The sequence below is a fragment of the Carassius auratus genome, unplaced genomic scaffold (genome assembly GCF_003368295.1).
Source record: "Carassius auratus strain Wakin unplaced genomic scaffold, ASM336829v1 scaf_tig00216164, whole genome shotgun sequence".
In the NCBI taxonomy this organism is placed as follows: Eukaryota; Metazoa; Chordata; class Actinopteri; order Cypriniformes; family Cyprinidae; genus Carassius; species Carassius auratus.
The window spans coordinates 341,568-349,328 of record NW_020528437.1 but is presented as its reverse complement, the minus strand read 5'-3'; positions in this window follow the sequence as shown (position 1 = coordinate 349,328).

Here is a 7,761-nt window from a genome sequence, read left to right as displayed (position 1 = left end):
CTCAAGTTTAACTTTTTCAGCAAGTTCGTGCTCAATTGCAATTGTTGCTAGTCCATCAAGTCTGTCTTGTGTCATTGTATTTTGGAGATAATTTTTAATCAGTTTAAGCAACACAGTCTCACTCCCTACTCATCAAATGTCTGATGCATGGTCAAGGGATCTGGCGTCACTTTTTTGACGCACTGGGCATACCTTTGCTGTTATTTTTCAACATGCAGGTTAGTCCGATAGACTTCTATAGAACTCAGCAGCGTTTAAATTTGACGTTAGGGTCAGCACACCGCAACAAGACAAAAAAAAAAAAAAAAAAAAGGTTACAAAAAATTCTCTATGACAAAGATCATTTTTTATCTGGCCCTCCAACTGTTTTTGACAAGAAAGACGTCAAATGAATAATCAAGTGGTCAAGTGCAAAGAAGGCAAGTGTGGGTATTTGGACAGTGCAAAAGTTTAAGAAACAACAAATACTGTGCAATTTATAACAGCAGTTTGATAAAAAGGTAAAACCAACACAGACTTACTGCTGCAAATATCTGCCTCCGCAGCTTTCTGAAGGAATACCTCTCCACAAACACCACTGGGCTGACTGCTTCCTTTACATCTTTTCAGCTAAAAAAATACATAAATAATAAAAATAAGAAGGGGGGGGGGGTAGAATAAAATAGAATTATAAACAGAATTTTAATAATGTTTTGTGAGCAAAATATTTAAACTATAAACTGATATGAATGAGCTGCACGAGGGGAAAAATGTCTCCTTTTATTTATTTACTTTTTTAGATTTACATAAAAAGGTATCAAAAGCATGGTACAGTAAATGTGTGATATCTGTAATATAAACGCACATGTACATGTACAACCATAGTTAGTTTGATGATTAATGTACTATTGTATTGATTATTAATATACCATAGTAGAACTACAGTTACTGAGGTAAAAACATGGTAAATGTCCCGTTCCTGGGTTTTAACTTCAAATTTAATTTGTTACTATTGTAGGTGTCGTGGTTACCATGATTTTACTACAAATGTACATCTTTGACCTGAAATGAATATATTGAAAGTCTATGGCACGTCACGTGAACGACAGAGTTTAATCACACTAGTTAGCAGGTGTGTTCATTTAGTTAAATGCAATGAAACTCAAAGACAGCCTCGGATGACTAATATAATACAGCGAGTAAACAATACGGCGCTAATCTGATTAAGACAGTGACTTGTCGACGCCTACTGGTGGTTTAATATCATATTTAAAAGTATCATTGCATTTTCAACATTTCATATTTTGTATGTAAAAAAAGTAATAACATTAATTATTTATTTGGACAGATGGAGTTTGTTGATACTGATTTCATTTTAATAATAATAACAATAACCTTAATGTCTTGTTATTCTAACGTAATGTATTGATCACATGTGAGAATTCAACGTATATGTAGACATCTACATTTAATCAGTTTTGGAAAATATTTTCCTTTATAAAGTTAAAGTGTACCAGCAATCAATTTAAGGCAAATATCAAAAAATATACTGATTAAAGTAATACCTGATAGAGCACTGATGAGACCGTTCAGAATAAATTACATTTGTGCCAAAAAACTAACAAAAGTTTTTTACAAGTGAATGATTGATTTACTTGTCCAAAGGACAAGCTCATGAAAAAGCTTAATGTGGAGCCCTGTATTAGCAATGTTATTGCTGTGAGTTTCATCCTCTTTAATATTCATTTGTAATGTTGTTATTATTTGTCTTTTCCTCATTGTTACTTTGCACTTAAAATGGTTTGAGATGGATAGAAATGTCACCGCAGAGTGGGTTTAGTCTTTTCAAAATTCACGTTCGCAGTGTAGCTATATTGTTTGATGTTTTTTCATTGTCTTATTCACTTTTATTTTTTATTTTTATTTTTTAGATTAAATATTTTACCTAGTAGTGATATTGCTGTGAATTTAATGTTTTTCAATATTGGTTTTTAAAATGTAAGTAAATATGCTCTAAAATCATAAAATGTGTTTTTTTTTCTTTTTCAGTGTTACTAGCAAACTTTAACAGCAAGGTAAATTAGTGTTAGTATTTTCTAAGTATTAACTGTCCATATATTGCACTTGACAAATAAGCAATTGTGGCTTTTTTTGCTGAATAATTAATATATTTAAATATATATTTTTAAAAAGTACAAGATTAGGCTAACTGAATATATGTGACATCAAATAAGGGTAAGCACAAATGTAATCTAAATGTAATCAGGACAACTAGAGCCCCAGATACAGATCCCCTGTAAAGACCTTGTCTCAGAGGAGCACCAGGACAAGACCACAGGAAACAGATGATTCTTCTGCACAATCTGACTTTGCTGCAGCCTGGAATTGAACTACTGGTTTCGTCTGGTCAGAGGAGAACTGACCCCAACTGAGCCTGGTTTCTCCCAAGGTTTTTTTCTCCATTCTGTCACCGATGGAGTTTCGGTTCCTTACCGCTGTCGCCTCTGTGCTTTGACGCAATGTATTTTGTTTAAAGCACTATACAAAAATAAAGGTGATTGATTGATTGATTAATCCAAAAGTAATCAGATTACGTTACCAAAAATGTGTAATCTAAGAGATTATATTACTGATTACAATTTTTTTCAAGTAATCAGTAACTGATTACAATTCATAAGTAATCTACCCAGCTCTGTGGCTGCATATACACATATCCCTGAACTAAGTACATTTCTGCAGCTGTTATTATGCTTAAATGAAAACCAAAGGAGGCAGTGGTATTTGATATCCTATTTCGTTTTATTGTAAATATACAGAGAGGAAAATTACAGGATTTGCGTCGTCGTGGACATCACTCCCCAGTCGAATGCACGAAGTCAGAACTAACTACCGATGATGCACGTCCAAAATTTATTTATTTTTTATCCACGGTGCATTGTATTGAGAAACGCGCGCAGACCTACGTCACCAGTCTATTTGCCTAATCTTCCCGGTACTTTACACCGCGGTGGAAACACAGAAAGCAACAGGTCTGGGGGGAAAAAAGTTCCTGGTACAAATGCTCTGGGTAATTTCGATGGAAACGCTGCATATTTTTGTACTGGTTGGTTGCATAGCTCTTTTGTTTCTCTTTGTATTTTTCATTATTTCTGTACTTGCTAATTACATAAGCCTTTCTTTTCTCTCCGTATTCATTAATATTTCTATATTTGTTTTCCATTGCTTGTCTGTGTTCTTCCCTGTAAAACATACTGTTCCAATACTTGTTCTTCATGGCTTGTTTACGTCTTTCCCTGGAATCACTGCTTCTTTTATAATCATAGAGTTTACGTACAGCCTGTTTTTTGTCATATACACCTTGCAACTGAACTATTTTTTTCTGCAATTTTTTGAAAGCCTTTCGCTTCCGAGTCTTGTTCAGTTTTTCTGTCTGCTTGTTTGTGGATTGTGAATAATTGTGATTTGGAGCCGACAATGGCAACTGATCCTGCAGCATGCCGTGATAAAGTTCACTGAATGACAACATTTTGTTACTGTCTTGATTCTGAGTGACAGAAGTTATACGGTCCATTTTATCTTGATATGTCAAGTGGGCTTGATCATTATTTGACGTGGCTGTAGTCTCAGATGGTTCCGGATCTTGGACACACTGTTGTGAGACATCAGCAGACCTGCATTGTTCACTGTTTGACAGAGCAGAGACAGATGGTTGTACATCACGTTCGAGCTCACAGCAGTTCAGGGAGACTTCAGGATGTGCACTGCTTTCAGCTATTTGGTTAATGAACGATAAAGGCATCAGATCAAATTGTTGCTGGTCTCTCAAATTGAAACACCATTGAAACAATAGCATCAGCCTCTCGATCACAATAATAACCAACTGCAGAACCATTACGTCATAACAGACGGAGGACGACAGCTCCAGACCGACTGTTTGAGAGCGGAAGTGGGCGGGGTAGCAGTCTGATGCCGGAAGTTCATGTTTAGACGTGTTTGTTTAGACTAGACAGTAAAAGGTTTTTAGACAGTAAAAGATAGACAATAAAAGGTTTAACTATGGCGGAGCACACTGTAGAACAAGGAAAAGAAGAAGAGAAAGAGGTAAAAAGAAGTTATATATTTGATAGATGCAACATACTTAACATTATAACGTTATGCTTATACAAGACGGCTCTGTACTGACATTTTTTTTTTAAAGGAAGTATTTTGTAAGTTAGGCTAATATTAAGCAATATCACAGTATCATTTTGTTGGGTTACATATTCATGGTTTGTGATTTAATTTGTTGTTGGCGTTGCATTTTACAGCATTTGTTAAATTTTCTGACCATGAGAATTGCATTAATTGTATTTTATTTAACCGATAGAAGCACATATCGATTCAGAGAGGGTCAGCCTTGTTTCTACCATGAGCAAGCAGGTGGAACTGATGTTGTGATGGAGGACAGTACCCCGGCTGCTTCAATGGTTACAACAGGTGGTGAGTGTTTTCATTCATGGGTTAAATGGTGGTAACATACTTTAGAAACTGTGTGGTGTATTTTATTCTGTGTATAATTTATGTCTTCACTGCAATAGGAATGGTTTGAGACATTAAACAGTTGTCTGCCAGTAGAAGTTGTTGGGATTTCCAGCCAAGTGATTGGCAGTCATCATTGGTAAAATTGTTTGTTTTTATCACACTTTTATTAACACATTTTATGTATACTGAATGTAATTCTGGTCTCTTTATCTTAATCTGTGGTAAAGCTTAACCAGATTTTGAGTAAAAATGACAGAGATGAGACAATTGGAAGCATTAAACTGCAGCGGAAAGATTTCTTGACCTTGGGCCTCAATGCAGCGCTTGAGGCAACAGTAAGTGGACAAATAATGATTTTAAAAATAGAAAAAATCACCATACAGCTAATATATATTTTGTTAGTAATGAACTAATGTTATCATATAACTAATATATGTAAGGGAAACAGGTCAATTTAGCTCAAAGGGAATCATTTAAGATTTTAAAGGGAATTTGAACAGAATCACTGTTTCATGGCTGATCACTGAGACGTCCTGCGATTCAGTGAACTAGCCGTTTAACATCAAATCTGCGCTGGATACTAATATCCAAACTATAGTGAAAACACTATTAATTAGCACAGTAACAAGATCGGCAGTTTAAGACATTAACTTGTAAGCACAAAACACAAGATACTTCTCTTTTCAATATGAATAAGGCTTTATTAGATAAATCTAAGACATATAAACTAATCTAACACATAAACGCACGCACACACACATTCACACAAGTTGCAGGAAGATCGAAAGTTAGGGAAAGATGAGTTTAAGAGAATGGAAATATGGAATCCCAAGTTAACAGCAATACGTTAAATTGCATAGACATGAACAACCATCAATCACGTAATTAGCGCTCGCATTGAGTTCCTCAGTGGGGTTAAAATTATATTAGATACACCAGCACAACAAATATCTGGGGATACGTTGCCTTCGTTTGCTGTGAAAGGGACTCCAGTTGAAAGGGGTATCCCGGTGTCGCTGATTGGCTGGAAGTTCAGTTGGCTGAAGTGACGTCTTGGGAAGCCCGTGGTTGTTGGGCGTTGGCTGAAAGTGCAGAGTCGTGTTCGCTGGTTGAAGTTGAATGGACGTTACAAAACTTAACTCAGAACACGAAACTCTCAAACGGAAAAGAAAAGAAATAAAGTTTGACGAGACTAGGTTGTTTTCTTTCTCATCGTGGCATAGTAGCAGCAGGCAGGCACACTGGAACCGCGCTCAAAGAACAATGATGACTAACCGCATGGCTAGATGCTACAAGCTAAAGCTAGGTAGCAAAGCTACAAGCTAAAAGCTAAGAGCAGGCATGACTAATAGCATGACTGATAGCACGAGCAAGGCTGGAACTAAAAGCCCGCATGACTGATAGCACAAGCAATACTAGACTAAAAGCCGACATGGCTAATAGCAGCAGCTAGACTAGAACTAAAAGCAAAAATTTAATCGTATCCAAAGTATTTAAACTTTCTTGTTGGCCACCCCTCAAATGTTGCCTTGACCAATCAGATATGTTCTTGGGGTGGGTATCATAAATCATTTGTTTATCTTACCAAGCATGTGGTTCTTGCCTCACAGGGTCTTATTTTGGACATGATTCCTATAACATGATTATGATATATTTTACAAATAAATGATTGTCAGGACAATATCAAGCAAGAAAATTCGATTATTTCAATACTAGACATGACTATGTATCCTATAGTTATCAAAACACATACACAATAAGTGATTATACATGATAGTCAAATGTGTGGGTTACACCTAAATGAATATGGAGTTAAGCAATGGAATGATTCATTCATAAGTCTTTTTTGAGTTCATTCTGGTCCATATATAATGTATAAAAAGGGTTTCTTTGCCATTCTCTGGCAAAGGACTTTTCTGTGAAGACAAAGGTTTAAAGCCCTTCCCCCTTAGGAATTTCAGTCTGGTTTCACTGGCTGGGGGGAGGGGGGGGGGGGGGAGTCAATGCAAGTATTTAACTTGATCTCCTGGGTTTACATGTGATGTCCAGCGTTGCATTTCAATCACGAACAATAAATTTGACAATCTCTTCTTCGAATTAAAATTGTTAATAATTGTTCTATTGGTGTTAATGTTGAAAGCTGTTGTGTGAACAAGTTGGTTGGTTGGTTATCTTGCTTGGTTCTTGTGGCACTAGAACTGATTTATGACTTCCTGAGGAATTCAGCTCATGTTTCAATGCACACAGCTCTGATAGACTCTTTGATTTGTCTGATTCGACTCATTTCTGCTACATATATAATATATTTGAAAACAGATTGCAAACAGCTGTCTTAATGTGATCGTCATGGTGGCTAAGGAAAAGGTATTTTTGCCTACAACTGTATAAGTCATGATCACCTGAAGACGTGACTGTGTTTTGTAATGGATGTGCAAATGAATGGTATGCTTAGGGAACCGATGTGTTTGCAGCAAATTCCTATGTTGTAGTTACCTGGCTACCACCACTTGAATTGGACCCATTTTTATCGTTTCCAGTAAGTCCATCAAGTTATATCTAAAACTGGAACAGTTATAAATTCAGTTACAACAAATGAATGGATCTTATGTTCACCCAAGGATAACATAGGATCCAAGGATTACATTCTGCTCCCTGCTTGGATGCCAGGACACTGGATGCTATGTGTATGTTGTTCCCTTCATTTTTGGGTGAACTAACTCTTTAAGATTATATGGTGATATTAGGATTCAATATACTAACAACTGTATTTCACAGGTTCTGAAGCCTAAAAACAAGGCTATGTATTTTTTTGATTCAACTCACCCCTACGGGATTGGTGATGTAAAATATGTGACTGTCTTCAGGTTGCATTACATATATAAATATTATGTTCAGAGTTCGCAGTTCAAGGTTTGCTGTTCAAAGTTTGCTCTTCATTGATGTTCACTGCTGATTGTTCTGTGCATGATGTTCATTTGCATGATGATCTGCATGCTTTTTTTTATTTTCTAAATTTGAAATGTTGTTTTTGCAATTCAGTCAGGGGTAATTTTTTTTGCTTTAGAGTAAATATACTTTGCTTTTTTGTCCAATTTTTCTGGTTATAATATATTAAAATATTTCTGTTTGATTTTGTTGCAGTAAATTGACTGCAAAAACAGAATTGCTCCAGGACCATGGATGCTGATCCAGAACAAGGTTAGTTTTATTAGGCTTTCAAAAAACATAAGCTACTTATATAGATTGTGTTTTTATATGTTT